Raw genomic sequence first — 20,483 nt, 5'->3', positions numbered from 1 at the left:
ACAAGTTTCTCATCTCTGAGACCATATCAGCCTGGACTTTATTGTCCATATCACTATCAGCATTTTGGTCAAAGCCATTCAACAAGTCTCTAGGAAGTTCCAAACTTTCCCACATCTTCCTATCTTCTGAGCCCTCCAAGACTCTAAGAAGTTCCAAATTTCTCCACAATTTCCTGTCTTTTTCTGAGCCCTCTAAACTGTTCCAACTCTACCTGTTACTCAGTTCCAAAGTCACTTCCACATTCTCAAGCATCTTATGGCAATGCCCCACTACCTTGGTACCAATTTACTATATTAGTCCATTCTCATACTGCTATGAAGAAATACCCAAGACTGGGTCATTTATAACAGAAAGATGTTTAATTGACTCACAGTTCCACATGACTGGGGAGGCCTCAGGAAACTTACAATCATGGTGGAAGGTACCTCTTCACAGGGTGGTGGGAGAGAGAATAGGGCAAGCAGGAGAAATGTCAGACATAAAACTGTCAGATTCTGTGAGACTCGCTCATCATCAAGAATAGCATGGGGAAAATCATCCTCATGTTCAATTGTTCAATTACCTCAACCTGGCCCCACGCTTGACCTGTGGGGAGCCAAACTATATCACCTGATATAGTTTGAAAGCCAAACTATATCACCTGGTCAGTCCTAAGACAACTCAATGGATAGCTGTAGAAGGCCCTGAAACCTGCATTTTAACAATCCTCCTGGACTATTCTTGGAAACACTAAGGTTAGAGCACCACTTACTCAAGGGATCAAATTTGGTTTTAGTACACAATTCAAAAGTTATATTTCTTCCAGCAGGTGCTCAATCTTACAGTGTAGTTTCTCCCCAAACTTCATCAAATAAGAACAGGTTTTGCTTCTCTCCGGTTTCTTTATTGATAACTCCTCAGAATTGGGCCTTCATTCTAGGAATCTTCTCATAGAGGCTAGATCTATTTCCTCTTCCCTTTCATTTTAGTTAGGCATGCCAAAATTAATGTTAATGTAGGAACAAATAATCTCAAGTAAAGCCTTGTTGAACAGTATACAAGATCTCTAAAATTTGGCTGGGCATGGTGACTCACACCTGCAATCCCAGCACTTTAAGAGGCCAAAGTGGGCAGATCCCCTGAACTCAGGAGTTTGAGACCAGCCTGGGCAATAGAGCCAAACCCTGTTTCTACAAAAATAAAAAGACAGCCAGGTGTGGTGATGCATGCCTGTAGTCTCAGCTACTTAGGAGGCTCAGGTGATAGTATCACATGAGCCCAGGAAATCAAGGCTGCAGTGAGCTGAGACTGTGCTACTGTATCCCAGCCTGAGTAACACAGTGAGACCCTGTCTCATATATATGTGAATATATACATATATATATACACACACACAAAAAAATCTAAATTCTATCCAGTCATTAAACTAATTTATCACAACTCTTATATTTACCATTTCCAAATTAGATAAACACATAATTTTTTCAAAGTTTCCTAATTATATGAATCAGAAGATGTAAGAGGGAAATGAATCTGAGTAGATAAAAAAAACTGGATGTATGGAAAAGCTTAAACTTAAGATCATGAGCATTGAAGTTCTTGTGTGTTGGACCAGTATAGTGAGAATGAGGCTTCTGCCTTTCAATCACAAATTTTGTAGTCATGGTAGTGTGAAAACTAAAAGATCTTATGTTTACTTTCTAGAATAGAAGAAAGTACTTGTTTCCTGTGGCTGGTGTAACAAATTACCACACAGTGGATGACTAAAAACAACAGAAATTTATTCTTTCATGGTTCTAGAGGCCAGAAGTCTGAAACCTACACACCAGAAGGGCCACATTCTCTGTAGAGGCTCTAAAGGAGATCCATTATTTGCTTCTTCCAGCTTCTGGTGTTTGTCAGCATTCCTTGACATGTGGCCACATCGCTACAGTCTCTGCCTCCATGAAGGGGCACGATTGCCTCCTCCTTTTCTGCCAAACCTTCCTCTGTCTCATTTTGATAATGAGCTTGTGACTGTATTTATGGTTATCCAGATGATAGAGTATGAGATCCTTCTCTCAAAATTCTTAACTGAATCATTGGCATATAAGATAAAATGTATTCTTATCATATGAAGCAATTTTCACAGTGTAAAGGACTAAATGTGTATGTAAACCCCAAACCCCAAGTAGTATTAGGAGGAAGGACTTTAGGTTGATTACAGACTTGACAAATGGGATTAGTGTTCTTATGAGAGAGATCCTAGAGAGCTAGCCTCTTCCTTTCACCATATGGAAACCCAGTAAGAACACATAACATATGAACTAGAAATCAGGGACTCACTAGATGGCCAAATCTGCTGGAGGCTTGACCTTGTTCTTCTCAGCCTCCAGAACAATAAGAAGTAAATCTCTATTGTTTATAAGCTACCCAGTTTATAGTATTTGTTACAGTAGCATGAACTGACTAATATACACGAGTTACAGGGATTAGGGCATCGACATGTTTTAGGAGGGGCCACAATTTAACCTACTACAGTGATCTTAACTTGGCTTTAGAGGACAGCCACAGTCTTTAAAGTAAATGCAAAATTGTCTGTATATGTATTTTTGCGGGGAGAAGATTTCTAGCTTCTACCCAATTCTCAAAATGTCCCTGACTCCAAAAAAGGTTTTAAATCACTGCTTTAACAAAAGGAAGTTAGAAGGAGAATATACTTTTAAAGTTGGAAGGTGCTTGGAGGATATAATCCAGCTTTCTCAATCACCAACATGAGATTTACTGAGAATTTTACTTGTATTTCTCTCTTCCTTTTCTGCTTCCTTTTCTCTGTGAGCTCCTGGAGTTGTGTAAAATGCACTATCAGCTCCTAAACTGATGAAAAGAGGACTCTGTGTTCCCTGAAGTCACTACTTATCTCTGTTCCTCAGAGTCTCTCATCTTCAAAGGAAGGAAAATAGCCCTTAAAAATTATTTCTGAGATGTTTCTAGATCTCTTATCAGACTAAGAGGTCATCATGAAATGATATCTGTCCCTCAGCCCACTGGGACTACCTCAGGACTTTTACTTAAAGTATCACTTCTCTGAATTTCTTAAAATCACATTCACCCCATCTATCATTCAGAATAAAAATAAATATTATTTATTTGGTCCAAAGAAACTAGCATGGGATTACCCTCAACAAATAGCAACTACAAAACTCTTCTAATCTCTCTTGAGAGTACTTCCTGGACTAGATGATGATAACAGCTCAGGGGAACGAAGAGGGGAGGGGAGGGGAGGGGAGGGGAGGGGAGGGGAGGGGAGGGGAGGGGAGGGGAGGGGAGGGAAGGGAAGGGAGAAGGTTAACCTAGAGGCAAAACAGAAAATAATACCAATGTGCTGCAAAGTCACAGGTTCAGGCAGTTCCCTTTGCATTCCTTCCACATTTCAGGGGTTCCTCTTCTACCCTCAAGACTTTTCCTATTTCCACCTTAAATTCATGTATCATTTCTGAAGCCATAGCTCTATTTGTAAAGCTGATAATTTGCCCCATTTTCTCACCTCTTACTTTTTATAGAATACCTTACTGTTACTTAAATTTAAGCCCCTGTATACAGTTTAGTGTGTTATAGATTTCACCTTTGGGAAACATGCCTCCATTAGTTTGTTTATTCAGCATATACCTGTTATAGCTATAAGTAAAGTGTTTCACATTCCAATGGCATTTTTATTCCTTTTATCCCAAAGGAATAAAAATATTTAACATGATTTGTAGGGAATCCACCAATCAAGCAAAAGAAGAGAATAACCTTTGAGAGTCACTTGAAGAACATCTACTATTACATACATTTGATTATTCCATCTCTTGGAAACACAGCTAATTGAAAAAGAAAAATTTCCAGGAAACCAGTTACCAATGAAGCAGGAATTCCTTGTCAGGTTTTCAGCTTTCTCATTTAGTGATGCCCTACCTAGTGATCAGTCTTATAATTCAGATTCTCTGCTGTGAATGGACAACCTCAGAAAGTACAAACCCCTAGCCTGATCACACACCCGCAAAGAAGAAGGTTGTGCCAAGACAACTGGAACACATAACTCATTGGAGGCGGGGAATAAAGAGAAGTCTCTTCCACACAAGGATCGAAAATTGAAGCTGTCTTGCTTCAATTGTTCAAGAGCCCTTGAGTTCTTATCAACAACAAGATGAGGAATGGAGGACAACACGGTAAACTACCTTACTTGTTGTTAGTAAGCCTCACAGTAAGCCTCAAATGTACAGACACCAAACACCTGAAAACAGAGTCCAGAGATGGAAAAGTGAAAGAGATGTTTCATAACTGCCCTTGGACCCTTTCCTGTCTGCCCTTCTGAACTCAGTTTCTTCATCTACAAAATTGAGAAATCTAAAATAAGTGAGTCTTGGTACGTCATGATTATCAGCAGTGCAGGCTCTACGGTCAAATACAACTGAGTACATATGTTGGCTTGATTGCTTTCTAACTATGTGATCTGGAACAAGTAATTTTGAGCTCTGAGCTTCGGTTTCCTCAATAATACCATGTATAATTGGGAGATTAAAATCAGGCAATGCATGAACACATGGCTTAGATCTTACTGCACATCAAATGCTCAGGAAATGCAGCTAATATCACCACCACTCTATTGATTGGCTCAAATCAGGAATCAAACAGACCTGAAAACAGAGACTGTAGGTGACATGAGCCAATCAAAAGTGGATATGGAATGGATACTTGTTAGACAAATCCTGACTTAGAGTTGTAATTAACAGTAGACTCAGAAAACAAGTTTCTTATGAACTGAAAGCAAAACTCACACAGGAGTATCCCTTAGAACCACCACCACCGGAGGAGCTTTTAATAACATAGGTCCCTGGGCAGTACTATAAAAGCAAAGGAGAACTTATGCAGTATAAGTCAATGACTCCATTTAGAGCTATTTTTATTTTTGAGCCATTTAAGAAACTAGAGGTAAACACGGAGTATTACAAAAATACTCCTGTACTTACCATCTAGAGCTGAAAGTTTCATTGTATTTTTTTTTAAGGAGTTGTGTTTCATAAAAGAAATTACAACCTCAAGAATAAGGTCTTATATGCCCTCATCTTTATCTCTTTGTCTAGTTTGTTCAATAGGCCATATTGATGAGCATCAGAAATGAGGGCCCCTGAAGGTAGTTATTTTCTGCAATCACCTTAGATTTCCCAAGTATACCCCTCCCTCATGCCTCAACACAAAACTGTGAATAGTGCATCCAGCGAATGCCATTCTACCTTCAACTATTGAAAACTTGAAAGAGCAAAGTCTTTAATAGTGGTGGACTCTCTCCCTACTTGCTAATTCACTATAAGAGTCCACATGTTTCAAATCAGTTTTATCTCTAAGGCCTGCAGGCTGGGAAGCCAATTCTTAGCAATGAGTTCATCAGAGCACAGTGAGTCCACAGAGCATGGCTCTCCTATAAAGGGTCTGAAGCATTCAGATTAGCTTTTTAGTAGTTCAACTGCACAACTCCCACACTCTAACACAATCCATCCCCAGAGAACCCCTGACAAAGATGTAAAATCGGAAGAACACATCAATGAATTGGACCAGTGACACACTAGAAAGTCAACAATAGATCAAATCTCCTTTCTGTCAGTCTGCAGACTTAATTACAGTACCACCATTGCTCATTATCCATCTTCCTTTGCAGGCTGTGTAAGCAGAGAGACCGCAGAATACTTAACAAATGCAGGGGTTACGGGACTAGGAGAGATATACCCTTGGGACTCTATGAAGTCAGTTTCAAGCAATGGTGAACATAAATTCAGCCTGTAGCGTTATTTGGATGAAAGGCACTGTATAAATGCAGCTCATTATCATAATCATTAAGCAACTGTTCAGGATGAGCAAAGCTCTGTCTCCACACCTCCTCCTCCTTCCTTTAGGAAGAAAAATGACTGTATTGGTCCCTGTCCATCAATGGTGGAAAATACAGCCCAGGAGGAGATTTAGACACTCAATATTTTGAGCCCAGGTTCATTAATAGGCAAAATGTCCTGTTCTACATTTGTGAACACTTTGAAATTCTCTTGGTTCTGAACCAAGTCCTAGTTCCCTTTAGCAAATGACATATTATTCATGTCTACCCATCAGAAAATACTAACCTCGTCTTTGTACCGAGGGTGGACATGTTCTGGACACAGGGAGAGAAACAAGCGTGTCTTCGGGCTCCGGAGAAGACTTGTTAGGTCAGCAGAGCCCATCAGCTTCTCCAATCAAGTGGATCCTCCGAAATGCTTGCTGGGAGCAGCTGGCTAAGGTTGGATAGGTCACGCCAGGTAATCAAGGAAATTTCCAACACCTCTAATAAAGAGGGCACAAGCACATTTTGACTGCCACGTGCTGCAGCCAGTCAATCTCAGATAAATGAGGAGCAGGGCAATGAGTCACACTAGACTGCATCAGAACACATGAAGGATTTATAAAACAGGTTTCTGGCCTAGAAATACTGATTCAATTGGTCTGAAGCTGGGTCTCAGAATTTGCTTTTCTTACAAGATAATGGGTGATGCTGCTGCTAGTCCATAGAAAACACTTGAATAGGATAAGAGGCCAGAGCTGAAAAGAGAGAAAACATGATTAGAATTGTATCACAGGTGTACCTTGCATCACAGGTGTGCTTTGTACCTTAAATGCATCACTTTCCCCATCTGGGTGTCAGCTGAGACTTCTGAATTAGATTGATGCTTCTCAATGCGTGTTTCTTTGATCATCTGCAACTTAATCACCTAGCATGCTGGTGAAATGGAAATTCCTGGGCCCAAATTCAGATATCTGAGGCTCGTACCTAGTAATCTATAGCTTAACCATCACCACAGCTGATTCTTACAATCATTAAAGTCTGAGAACTGCTAAGCTACATAATTTCCAGTGTTCCTATTATCTGAAAGATGACATAAATCTTGATGGACAAAACCACGTTATTTTCTGCTTCTGAAGTCACAATTATTATCATCTCCGTGTATAAGTAAACCTTGGGGATTAAACTCCAGACTATTTTGAAAGAATAAGCCCCATCCTGACTGCACATTAAATTCACCCATATTGCTTACAAAACAGAAATCTTTCAAGTTTAAAACCAAATTTTCTAAATCAGAGTGGAAGGGAAAGAGGTGAAAAAATTCAAGAAGAAAAGCAATGGAATCTCACAATGTTTTTTTTTTTCTCAGAAGGTTTATGACTTGTATTAGGGCTCTCCAGAGAAAAAGAATAAATCAATGATCTATGTCAATGATATATATGTATATATATGTGTGTGTGAATATGTGTGTGTGTGTGTGTGTGTGTGTGTGTGTGTGTGTGTAGGTCAGTCTTTGCTCTATTAAGGTCTGCATTTAGTAGTTGAGGCTCACCCACATTATGGAAGGCAATCTGCTTTAATCAAAACCCATAGATTCAAATGTTTATCTCATTCAAAGACACCCTTACAAAAATATACAGAATAATATTTGACCAACTATCTAAGTCCCATGACCCAACCAAGTTGGCACATAAAACTAATCATCATATCAATTTCTAACCTACTCTGTAGCCTACTTATTTATTGTATTTATCATCTGTCTTATACCAATAGAAAACAAACTCCAATAGAAAGCAAGCTTCAGTGGGACAGGGCTTTTCTGTTTTTTTCACTAATGTATTTGAAGGGCCACAACAGAGTCTGAGGCATTATAGGCAGATAATAAATATATTTTTGATAAAGCTTTATCATCATAATTATCATCCTCCTTATTTTTATCCAAGGTCAGATGGGGGAAAAATGAACACACATGACTTAAGACTCAAACAATTATTTTTTGTCTAATTATCTTTCTATAGCATTTCTATAATGAAAAATTCATTTTCAGAAATATCTTTGAGCCTTAGGATTTTTCGAAACAGGGTAGATGCTTTTTATTAGATGACATAGGATCTATGTTTTCTAAAATCCAAAGATTATCTATGGGGTAGATTCCAGGTATTATCTCTCTTCTAATGGAGAAAGTCAGAGGCATTTCTTCAAAAGGTGAAGGAGCAACTCAATTCTCCTGTTACCAACAAAGAGCTGGGAGCTAAGCATCTCAGGCCATAGATAATAGTGCTAATTGGAAATTATTTAGAGCTTTAATATTCCTTTTATAACTTGGCTCTCTGAGTTATGGGATTCCTATTGCTAAGATTCACAGTGACCAGCTGTGGCTCATTTGATTTCTTTCCCTCCTCCTTTCCCCATCGCACATTCATGGTCCTGAACCTGCCAGTTATTTATGGGAAATTTGGGGGCAGGGTTCTCAGTGGTGAAGGAAGTGTGCTTGATTCAAAGGAGTTTTGTATATGCATAACCTGTGTAGAAAGATTCTGTTTTTTGTTTTTTGTTTTTGGAGACAGAGTCTCACTCTGTCACCCAGGCTGGAGTGCAAAGGCATGATCTGAGCTCACTGTAACCTCTGCCTCCCGGATTCAAGCAATTCTCCTGCCTCTGCCTCTGCCTCCCCAGTAGCTGGGACTGCAGGCATATACCACCAAGCCTAGGTAATTTTTGTATTTTTAGTAGAGATAGGGTTTCTCCATATTGGCCAGGCTCTCAAACTTCTGACATTGTGATCTGCCCACCTTGGCTTCCCAAAGTGCTGGGATTACAAGTGTGAGTCACTGTACCCATCCAGAAGATGTTTTAATATATGATTGCCTAATCCTATCAAAGAGAAACAGGATGAAAATTGATAGATTCTTTTGGAAACCAATTGGTAACAATGTCTGTCAAGGAATTTAAAAGAGGCCTTATTCTTTGACCTAGTAATTTCACTTTAGATAGTCTATTCTAAATGTCTAGAAAGATTTATACTCAAAGATATCCATCATAATATTTGTTCAGATAGCAACCACTGGTATTATCTTAATTGCTCAACATAAGAGTTTGCTTAAATTGCAGTCGCTGAATTAGAATAAAAACAGACATTCTAAATAATGTTTGCAAAGTTTACAATATGGAGATAAACTCTTCATTATGTTCAATAAAAACTTAGTACATAAAATTATTTTTAAAATTACTCAATATATACCTGAATGAAAAATAAACTCGCTATAAAATAGACTGCATATAAACCAATAATATGAATATTGCTTTTATTTGATGAAAGAATGAGTGACTTTTCCACACCTTTTAAATTCCCCAAGTTTTAAGTGCAATGCATATATGTAACTTTTTGATCCCAATGCTGAGGAAAGGCACAGCTTTAGTTATTGATTTTTAGAGGATTTTTTTAAAATTAATTTTTTACATCTCTTTACCAATATCTAAAGCTAACATAGCCATGCCACATTTTGTCTCTCTTAGCTGCTTGGGTGCTATTTTTCTTCCTCTTGCCTATCTTTTCACTAAGTAGCCCCTGAGTAAAGTGATATTGTAATTCATTGTCCAAATCTACATAGCTCTAAGGGAAGCAGGTGCTCTTAGTAATTATGCAGACAGCAGGCACAAACTGGAACTATCTTGGAAGAGCAAGGACGTGTGGCCAACCTCCCATTGAGAGTATTACTTAACCAGGCATGATTGGGGTGGGGGTCTGTTTTCCAAATATCTACCAAATGCAGACTCAGGACTCAGCCTACTGCCTAGCTGCTAGAACCCACAGTTGAGCTTCCTACTATCCCCAAGGGCAACTACTGTTTCAGAATTTTTTTTTTTTTTTTTGGTCTGGCTTTCTGCCTTGTTCTTTGTTTATGGATCTTGCGGATTTTCCTCAAAATCTCACAAGGTCATCTCGATACTCGCAGAATTCTTCTATTTTATTTAGGTTTTGTAGTAGACATTCACACACCAACTTTCTAGTACACTGCATTGCTCGAAGCAAAGGTCACTTATTTGTTATTAAAGCTCCTTGGGAATTTTTGTAAAATATGTTTTCCAAGCTTCTACTATCTAGAGATTCAGTGGATGATTCATGGGCCACACATGAGACACAGCATTAGATTGCATAGTTCATGAAGTAGGAGTTATCACTAAGTTCACAAATCATGGCATTTTGTCTGGCACAAAATATACATTCAATAAAAATTAACAAAATAAAAGAATAAGAGAATAAATAAATAAAAAGCCATTTACAAAACTACATAATATTTCATTGTGTTTACAACAATGTTCTACCATCTTTCTAGTTCAAAAAATATGTAATTCTTAAGCCCAAAAATTGTTTAAATAATTTCATTAGATTATTACCTACATATAGCCCATTTTAAAGGAATAATTATTTATGTGTTTCATTTTTTAATTAACTATTTTGAGACAGAGTCTGGTTCTGTCACCAGGCTGGAGTGCTGTGGTATGATTTCAGCTGACTGCAACCTCTGCCTCTTGGGTTCAAGCCATCCACCCACCTCAGCCTCTTGAGTAGCTGATACTACAGGCTCACACCACCACTGTTAATTTTTGTATTTTTTACAGAGAACAGTTTTCCCATGTTGCCAGGTTGGTCTTGAATTCCTGAGCTCAAGCACTCCACCTGCCTTGACCTCCCAAAGTGCTGGGATTACAGGTGTAATCAGGCCATCACACCTGGCCCAATTTACATGTTTCTTGATTAGTATATTTTATTGAATATAAATTTCATTAAAAAGTCAATTTACAAAAGATCTGATGGAGAGAAAAGACAAAACTCTTCTTGTTGCATTAAATGCTGATTGAAACACAGTTTCTATTAGCAAATTAAGTAGGTCACTTTAAGAAAATCTTAACTCTCTTTAAGACATTTTATTCTGCAAAACAATTTGAGCAGAGATAATGAGTTTGACAGCGAATTCTTTCCTAAATGACACTAAAAAGTAAGAGTTGAATAAAATAAAATTCACCTCTCTAGAAGATTATCCCTAAGCTAACTAAAAATAATTTAACTACAGTAATGATAATAACAAGAAAAAATTTAATGTACAAAACAGATCCTGGATTTGAGGTTCAATTCAGCTTGAGATAAAGACAGCATTACACTACACCCAATCCTAAATTGTACAGCATAAAAATAAATACTCTGGGAGTTTCAAAGAGAACAATATAAATTGGAATTTTGAAGAGTGTGTTTTATACTCTTATTCGTCTTTGAGAAACACAGGCAAACTTTCTATTAAAAATATTTTCCCTGAGTCAGCTGAGTGGCCTTGATGGAAGTTTGGGCAATTGAAAGAAGATATAGTTTTAGAGGAGGTGAAAGAACCCTTCGTCAATCTATCAACATTCCTGTTTTATTAAGGCAACAAAGGTAAAAGATGCAGCATTTGTAAAGGATGAATAAAATTCACTTCAAATCCATATTTCTTCAATAATATCTGGCTTAGTGGGAAGAAATTTATTCTTTTTCCTTTAATACCTATCCTCTTATTTTTAATGTTTTAACATTGGAATTTTCTTATTTATTACATAACATATTTATTGCATAGAAATCAGAGTAGAAACAAGCAAAAAAAAAATGACATATTATCCCAGGATAGGGGGACTTCCAGATAGCTGACAAATGGCCTCCTCAACAAAAAGAACCAAAATAGAGAATATATCACCTAAGATAAAATGCTGGAGTGCAACACAGATGTGACAGGGAATACCTACAATAAGGAAGGAGAGAGAGCAAAGCAGCCTGCTCTGCTGGGATCAGCTGGGAACCTGGAGAAGCTTTCCAGTTCAGGGAAAGGGTAAATGAGTAACACTCAGTGTTCACATTCCCATTGCACTCATTTACCCTTTCCAGCACAGGGGAAGGGTAAATGAGTAGCACTCAGTGTTCATATTCTGCATGGGTCAGTGGACTCTACCATGACTAGGACTGCAGGAGTCCTAGTCATGGTAGAGCAGTCCTAGTCATGGTAGAGCCCACTGACCCACGCAAATCCTGGGACCAACGTTAGGGAGCTGCCTGGAGACCATGTAATGGCATTGCTTCAGAAAGGGAGCTCATGCTAGGTCTCATATACCCCGAATCCTAAGCAGCTACAACAAAGTAACATTTCGAGTGTCCAGGCCCCATCAGACTGCATCTTGCTCCAGGCTGAACATTCCCTGTATCTAGATATCTCTAGAGCCCCATGGATATAATCTGCCTACAACTGGATGCCACAGTTGGCTGCTGCCGCCAAAGCTGAAGCATGAGCCATTGGCAGTGACCCTGTTGCCTCCAGTAGCAAGGCCACCACACATTTACAAGATCCCTGAGGAGAGGCTACCCCACTTGCAACCACCAGCTAGGGCAAAACTGTGCTCCCAGCTGCCTATTTACAACAGACATAACTGAAAGTATGTACACCCTCCTCAGCATTAAGGCTGCAATGCAGCTACTGTTACTCCCACCCCAGCATTCCACTGGACACCTGGGGATCACCCCACCTCCACCTACCAAAGTCAGCAACCACATATATTACTAGGGGATATGGGCACAGGCCCTCCTTGTCTAGCTCCATCCTAAACCTCCATGCCTGAGCACACCAACCAGACCTGGGAATCACCCTGCTTGATGCACCAGCATTGACACCTGAGCACATCTTCTAGGCCCCGGATGACAGGTCCACCCAACTTGTCACCACCACCGTAGCTGGAGCCAACCTAAATATGTTACCTTGGGCCTGGGAACTGACCCACCCAGACCATCACAGCCGTCGTCAACAGCAGAGTGGATGACTGGGAAGTCACGGAGTTGCCCTGCCACTGCCACTGTCATTGGCCATGCCTTATGTATTTCACAGGTGCCTGACGATCTGCTCACTAACTTGGCCTACTGCTACAACTGCTAGTACTTTGAGCAAGCTACATGGAAACCTAAGAACCGACCTGGCTGGCCCTACCAAACTGCTGCTAGCATACACTGCTCTGAGGTGGAAGGACATACGTACAAAGTCAGCCATTGCCACCACTGGGGCTTAAAGAATGGCCCACCTGGCATCCTCATTCCTCGAAAAACTTTATCACAGCCTTCATTAACAACCATACCCTAAGCTACTGAGAAATCTTAGGCACTACTGATATTGTTTTTAGCTGAAGAATTCATACAGAAATCAAACTTCTGAATACATCCAGAATCAAAGCCAAAATGCCCTACCCAACCAGCAATATAGATACATCTTTATGAAAAAGGTCTTCCCTAAAAAAATCAAATTAAAAAAATTAAAACAAAACTAACTGTTACACCAGATATCAATATAAGAAAGAGAAAAAAGCAAAGAATTATGACACCTTCAAAGAAACATAATTTAGCAACAAATTCCAATGAAAAAGAAATCTATAAACTCCCAGAAAAAGAATTCAAAATAATGACATTAAAAAAGTTAAGCAAAATAAAAGAGAACATGGATAATAATACATTTTTTTTTAAATTCAGGATATAAATTAGAAATTTACCAAAAGATAGATATTATAAAAAAGAATCAAATAGAAATTCTGGAACTGAAGAATGTTGAATAAAATACAAAATATACTCAAAAGATTTAAGAATACATTGGATCAAGTAGAAGAGTTTCAAACCTTGAAGAAACGTCTTTTGAAATAATCTAGTCAGATCAAAATAAATAAATAAAAAGAAAACGAATAATCAAAGCTTACATAACATGTAGTATACAATAGAGCAGGTGTCCCCAAACTACGGCCCGAGGGCCACATGTGGCCCCCTGAGGCCATTCATCCAGCCCCCCGCCGCACTTCAGGAAGGGGCACCTCTTTCATTGGTGGTCAGTGAGAGGAGCAAAGTATGTGGCGGCCCTCCAACGGTCTGAGGGACAGTGAACTGGCCCCCTGTGTAAAAAGTCTGGGGACACCTGTAATAGAGCAATCAAATATTTGAGCTTCTTGCATCCCAGAAGAACAGAATACAAAAGGTATAGAAAGCCTTTTCAAAAATAACAGAGAAAAACATCCTAAGTCTAAAAAAAGTTTTAGATATTCAGGTACAGAAAATTTGGAGATACCGAATGGATACAATACCAAAAACGCTTCCACCTGACACATCATAGTCAAGTATGCAAAATTAAAAGACAAAGAAAGATTTCTAAAAACAGGAAAAGAAAAATGTTTTGTCACTTACAAAGGAATATTCATCAGACTAATGGATTTCTCAGCAGAAAATTTACAGGCCAGGATAGAATGGAATTATATAGTCAAAGTGCTTGAAGTGCAGAATAGAATAAAAAATGAAAGAAAATAAAAGAAGAAAAGAAAGGAACTGTCAGCTGTGTATACTATACCCACCTGTATAGTATACACAGCTGAATACTATACAGTATTCATAAATGAAGAAAATGAAGAAAAAATAGAGCCTTTCCAAGACAAGTAAGTGCTGAGGAAATTCAACCCTACAAGAGTGGCCCTACAAGAAATACATAAAGATACATATACTTAGAAAATACATATACTTAGAAAGAACAATATCTATTATCATGAAAACACACAAAAATATAAAACCTCCTGACAGAGCAAACACATAAATTATGAAAAAAAAGGACTCAAATGTTATCATTAGGGAAATCCAATAAGAAAGGAAGAATGATAGAGAAAAAGGAATAACAGATACACAAAGCAACCAGAAATCAATTGATAAAAATGATTTTAGTAATTGACTTAATATACTATAACAGGAATAAGCTCCCACATATTAATAATAATGTTGGATGTAAATAAATTAAACTTTTCACATAAAAGATACAGACTGGCAGAATGAATTTAGAAAATGACCCAACCATATGCTGCTTACAAGAAAATTATCTTACCTATAAAGTCAAATATAGACTGAAAGAAAATGGATAGAAAAAGAAATTCCATGCAAAGGAAATCAAAAACAAGCGGGAGTAGCTATACTCATATAAAATAAAACATATTTTAAGTCTAAAAAGTAAAAAGAGACAAAGAAGCTCATTGCAAAATGATAAAAAGGAACAGTTCAGCAAGAAGATATAACAACCATAAACATATATGAACCAAACACTGGAGCCCCAAGATATATAAAGCAAACACAAAACCTCTCTTAAATGTAAAGGGAGAGATAAACTCCAATATAATCATGGTTGTAGACTTCAACACTCCATTGTCAGTGATGGACTAATTTTGTAGAAAGAAAATCAATGAAAAACATTGGATTTAAATTGCACTTAGGTACAAATAGACCTCACAGGATTTGTAGAACATTTAATTCAACAGCTATAAAATATAACCTCTTCTCATCAGTACATGGGACATTCTTTAAGACAGACTATATGTTTGAACACAAAACAATTCTCAACAAATTAAAAAAGAATTTGAAATCATATTAAATATCTTCTCATATCAAAATGGAATAAAATAGATGTCAAAATAAGAGGAGCTTTAAAAGCAGTAAAACTACCTGAACATTAAAGAACATGCTTCTGAAACACCATTGGAACAGTGAGAAATTAGAGGGAAAATTAAAAAAAAAAAATTATTGAAACAAATGAAAATAAAAAAATTAGATACTAAACACTATGGGATACAACAAAAGCAGTGCTAAGAGGTACATTTATAGCAATAAACACATGCATTTAAAAGTTAGAAAGATTTCAAATAAAATGTCTAACAATGCACTTCTAAAACCAAGAAAAGCAAAAAGATGCCAAACTTAAAATTAATAGAAAAAAAAAAAAATCAGGATCACAGCATAACTAAACAAAATAGAAACAACAAAAACAATACAAAGAATCAATGAAATGAAAGCTTGGTTTTATGAAGATATATAAAAATGGATAAACAACTAGACTAAACAAAAAAAGAAAAGACCCAAATAATAAAATCAGAAACAAAAGAGGTGTTACAACTTATACTATAGAAATATAAAAAGATTATGAATAATTATACATTAACAAACTGGAAAAGCTAGAGGAAACTGATAAATTTCCAGACACTTACAACCTACCAAGATTAAATCAGGAAGAAATACAAAACCTGAACAAACCAATAATGAGTAATGTGATTAAATAATTAATAAAAAAAAGTCTCCCCCACTCCCCCAAAAAATGTCCAGGACCAGATGGCTTCACTGCAAAATTCCCCCAAACTTACAAAGATTTAGTAACATTTCTCTTCAAACTATTTCAAAACTTTAAAGAGTAGGAAATTCTCTGTAACTCGTTGTATGAGGCCAGCATTACCCTGCTACCACAACCAGGCAAGGATACAACAAAAATAACTTACAGGCCAATATCCCTGATAAACAGATGGAAAACTTCTCAACAAAATACACACCAGCAGAATCTGACAGCACATCAAAAAGATAATACACCCTGATAATGTAGGATTTATCCCAAGGATGCAAGGATGGTTCAACATATACAAATCTATAAACATGATAAACTATATCAACAGAATAAAGAACAAAAACCATATGATTATATCAGTAGGCACAGAAAAAGCATTTGATAAAATGCAACATCTATTTATGATGAAAATGATCAACAACATAGGGATAGTAAAAACATCTCAACATGATAAAGATCATATGTGAGAAATATACAGCTAAAATCATATCAAATGGGGAAAAGCAGAAAGTCTTCCTTCTAAGAACTGAAACAAATCACAGATGCCCACTTTCACCACCCCTATCAACATGGTAGTGGAAGTCCTAGCCAGATCAATCAGGCAAGAGGAAGAAATAAAAGGCATCTAAATTAGAAAAGAGAAAGTCAAATTGGACTGCTTTGCATACAACATGATCTCAAATCTAGAAAAAAAAAAAGGCTCAACCAAAAGAACTCTTAGATTAATAAATTTAGTAATTCAAGATACAAAATCAACATGCAAAACTCAGTAGTGTTTCTATATACCAACAATGAACTAGCTGAGAAAAAAGTTAAATAAGGCAATCCCATTTACAATAGCTATTTTAAGATACCTAGGAATAAATTTAACCAAGAAGGTAAAATATCTCCACAGGGAAAACTACAAAACACTGATCAAAGAAATTGGAGAGGACATAAACAAATAAAAAGACCTACTATGTTTATGGATTGGAAGAATTAATATCACTAAAATGACCACACTACCCAAGGCAGTTGGCAAATTGAATGCAATTCCTATCAAAATATTGATATCATTTCTCAAAGAAGTAGAAAACGAATTCTAAAATTTATATACAACAACAAAAAAGACCCTGAAACACCAAAGCAATCCTGAGCAAAAAGAACAAAGATAGAAATATCATACTATCTGATTTAAAAATATGAGATACAACTGAGGCAGGAAGATCACTTGAGGTCAGGAGCTAGGTGATATGTTGAAACCCTGTTTCTACTAAAAATACAAAAATTAGCCAGGTGTGGTGGAAAGTGCCTGTAATCCCAGCTACTCAGGAGGCTTAGACCAAAGAATCGCTTGAACCCAGGAAGCAGAGGTTGCAGTATGCAGAGATGATGCCACTGCACTAAAGTCTGAGCAGCAGAGTGATATTCCATCTTAAAAATAAAAACAAAAATACTATGTGTGTGTGTATATATATATATTCACACAAGGCTATACTAACCAAACTACATGATGTTGACATAAAAGTGAACATACAGACCAATGAAACAGAATAGAAAACTCAGAAACAAATCCACATATGACAGCCAACTGATTTTTGACAAAGGCACCAAGAACATACATTGGGGACAGAATTCCCTCTTTAATAGAAGGTCCTGGGAAAATTGGATATTCATATGCAGAAGAATAAAACTGGGCCCTTATCTCTTACCACGTTAAAAAAATCAACTTAAGATGAGTTAAAGACTTTAACGTAAGACCGAAGACTATTAAACTAGTAGTGGAAAAACAAGAGAAACACCTCACAACATCGATCTAGGAAAATATTTTATGCCTAAGATCTCAAAAGCAAAGCAACAAAAGTTAAAAAAAAAAAAAAAAAAAAAAAAAAAAAAGCAAAAAGACAAATGGAACTGTATTAGGTTAACAATCTTCTGCACAGCAAAGAAAACAATCACTAGATTGTTTATTGTTTCCTTCAGAGTAAAGAAATAAGCTGAAGAATGGGAGAAACCTTTGCAAACTTTTCATCCAACAAGGGACTAATATCCAGAATATACAAAGAACAGTAAAAAATATACATGTCATATAAAATTATATATGTCTCCAGGCATTCAGAGAACTTGGTTGCCTGTTTCAGCAGCCTGAGTTATCTCACTCTTCTTGTGCAGTGATCTTGATACAGGGGAGCCCTCTTTGCTTCATGCCCAGACAGATCTCCAGGCATGGAGAGTGCCAGATGGAACATCAGCCTGAACTGCCCCACTCTACCTATGCAGTGATCTTGGTGCAGGGGAGCTCTCTCTAGTTCACACAGGCAGATCTCCAGGAATCTGGAGCACATAACAGTCTACTGGATTGGGAGTTTAGGCAGCCCCTCATCCCCCTGCATATAATTTGAGGCTGAGGAGGTTTCCCAGCTCCATGCTTAGGCACACCTTTGGGCACTTATTGACTGCCCACCAAATTTTCCTTCTGTGTTGGAGTGTGTGTCTGCCATCAGGGGTTCTTGTAGACAGACCTGCCTGGTCTGATCCAACCCATCTTTGCCCTTCCCTCCCCACAACTGAGCAGTGAGCTCAGACTACTGTATACTCCATGAATTAGCCCATCGTCTGAGACAGCAGAGAGCTTCTCCCAGTAAGCAAGGATCAAGTATGTATAGTCAGCCACATTGGCTGCAACTTGCTATTTCCTGCAAGCGCCATCTACTGGCTTGAAGGTTAAACTGCACAGCCCAACACAAAAAATGCCAACGTAAGTGCATAGGGCTATGGAAGAAAAACCCAAAGACCCTATCCAGCATTATCTACAGATACATTCCCTAGGGAAGAAGAGAAAGTAAAAAGGGAAAGAAAAAAACATATGGAAAGAAAAAAGGAGAAAAACTTGTACCTGCATGAAAATAATTTTAAAAACCGGAAGTGCCAGGATCTCTAGAAGAGAAGAAACCAGTATAAGAATCTGGCACTATGAATAATCTGAATGTAGTGATACAATCAAAGGATTGCACTAGCTCTCCAGTAATGATCCCTCACCAAGTGCAGAAATGACAGATAAAGAATTCAAAGTGTGAATTCAAAGGAAGCTCAAGGAGATCCAAGAGAAGCTGGAAAATCAATACAAAGAAACTTCTAAAGCAATCTAGAAAATGTAGGAAGAGACAAACATTTTTAATAAAGTCAACCAGAGCTTCCAGAATCGAGAAAAATCACGTATCACTTAAATAATTTCATAATAGAGCTTAAGGCTTTATTAAAGTCTTGCACTGGACCAAGTTCAAGAAAGATTTTCAGAGTTTGGAGATCTGTCTTTGATCTAACCCAGTCAGACAATAACAAAGAATTAAAAAAAAAAACAAAAACAGTCTTTGAGAAACATGGGATTATGTAACATGACCAAATATATGCGGTATTGGAATTTCAGAAAGAGAGGGAGAAAAAGTAAACTGACTCAAAAACGTATTTGAGGAAATAGTTTTTAAAAATGTCCTAGTATTGCTAGAGAGGAAGACACTAGATACAAGAAATTCAGAGAACACCTCTGATATACTACACAAAATGAATATTACCAAGGCATATAGTTACTGGATTATCTAAGATCAATACTCAAGAAAAAAAAAAAGAACTCAATGGCTGCTAGACAAAAAGATCATATCATGTACAAAGGAAAATCCATCTGGCTAACAAAGCACTTCTCAGCAGAAACTTTACAAGCTAGGAGAGACTAGGATTCTATATTCAGCATTCTTTTTTTTAAATTGCATTTTAGGTTTTGGGGTACATGTGAAGGACATGCAAGATTGTTGCATAGGTACACACATGGCAGTGTGGTTTTCTGTCTTCCATCCCCTCGCATGTATCTGTCCTTTCTCCCCATGCTATCTCTTCCCACCTACCCACCCCCCATCCCTCCCCCATTACCCCCCCAACGGATCCCAGGGTGTAATGCTCCCCTCCCTGTGTCCATGTGTTCCCATTGTTCAACACCCGCCTGTAAGTGAGAACATTCGGTGTTTGATTTTCTGCTCTTGTGTCAGTTTGCTGAACCTGGAAACTGTCATTCTCAGCATTCTTAAAGACTAAAAAATTCCAACAAAGAATTTTATATTCCAGCAAACTAAGCTTCATAAGCAAGGGAGAAATAAAATCTTTCAGACAAGCAAACAGCAAGGGAATTTATTACCACTAGACTAGCCTCACAAGATATTCTTAAGGGAGTTCTAAACATGGAAATGAAAGAACAATACCTACTATCATAAAAACGCATGTAAGAATATAGCCCACAAACCCTCTAAAACAACCATACAATAGAAACTACAAAGCAATCAGCTAACAACCTCACCATAGTATCAAACCTCACATAGCAATATTAATCTCAAATGTAAATGATTTAAATGCCCCTTTCGGTAGGCACAGAATGGCAAGTTGGATAAAGAATACAAACCCTATTTTTCTGCTGCCTTTAAGAAAATCATCTCCTAGGCACTAGCACCATAGGCTC

Source organism: Saimiri boliviensis, chromosome 1 (assembly GCF_048565385.1).
Source record: "Saimiri boliviensis isolate mSaiBol1 chromosome 1, mSaiBol1.pri, whole genome shotgun sequence".
NCBI classification, from domain to species: Eukaryota; Metazoa; Chordata; class Mammalia; order Primates; family Cebidae; genus Saimiri; species Saimiri boliviensis.
This window is presented reverse-complemented; position numbering follows the sequence as displayed.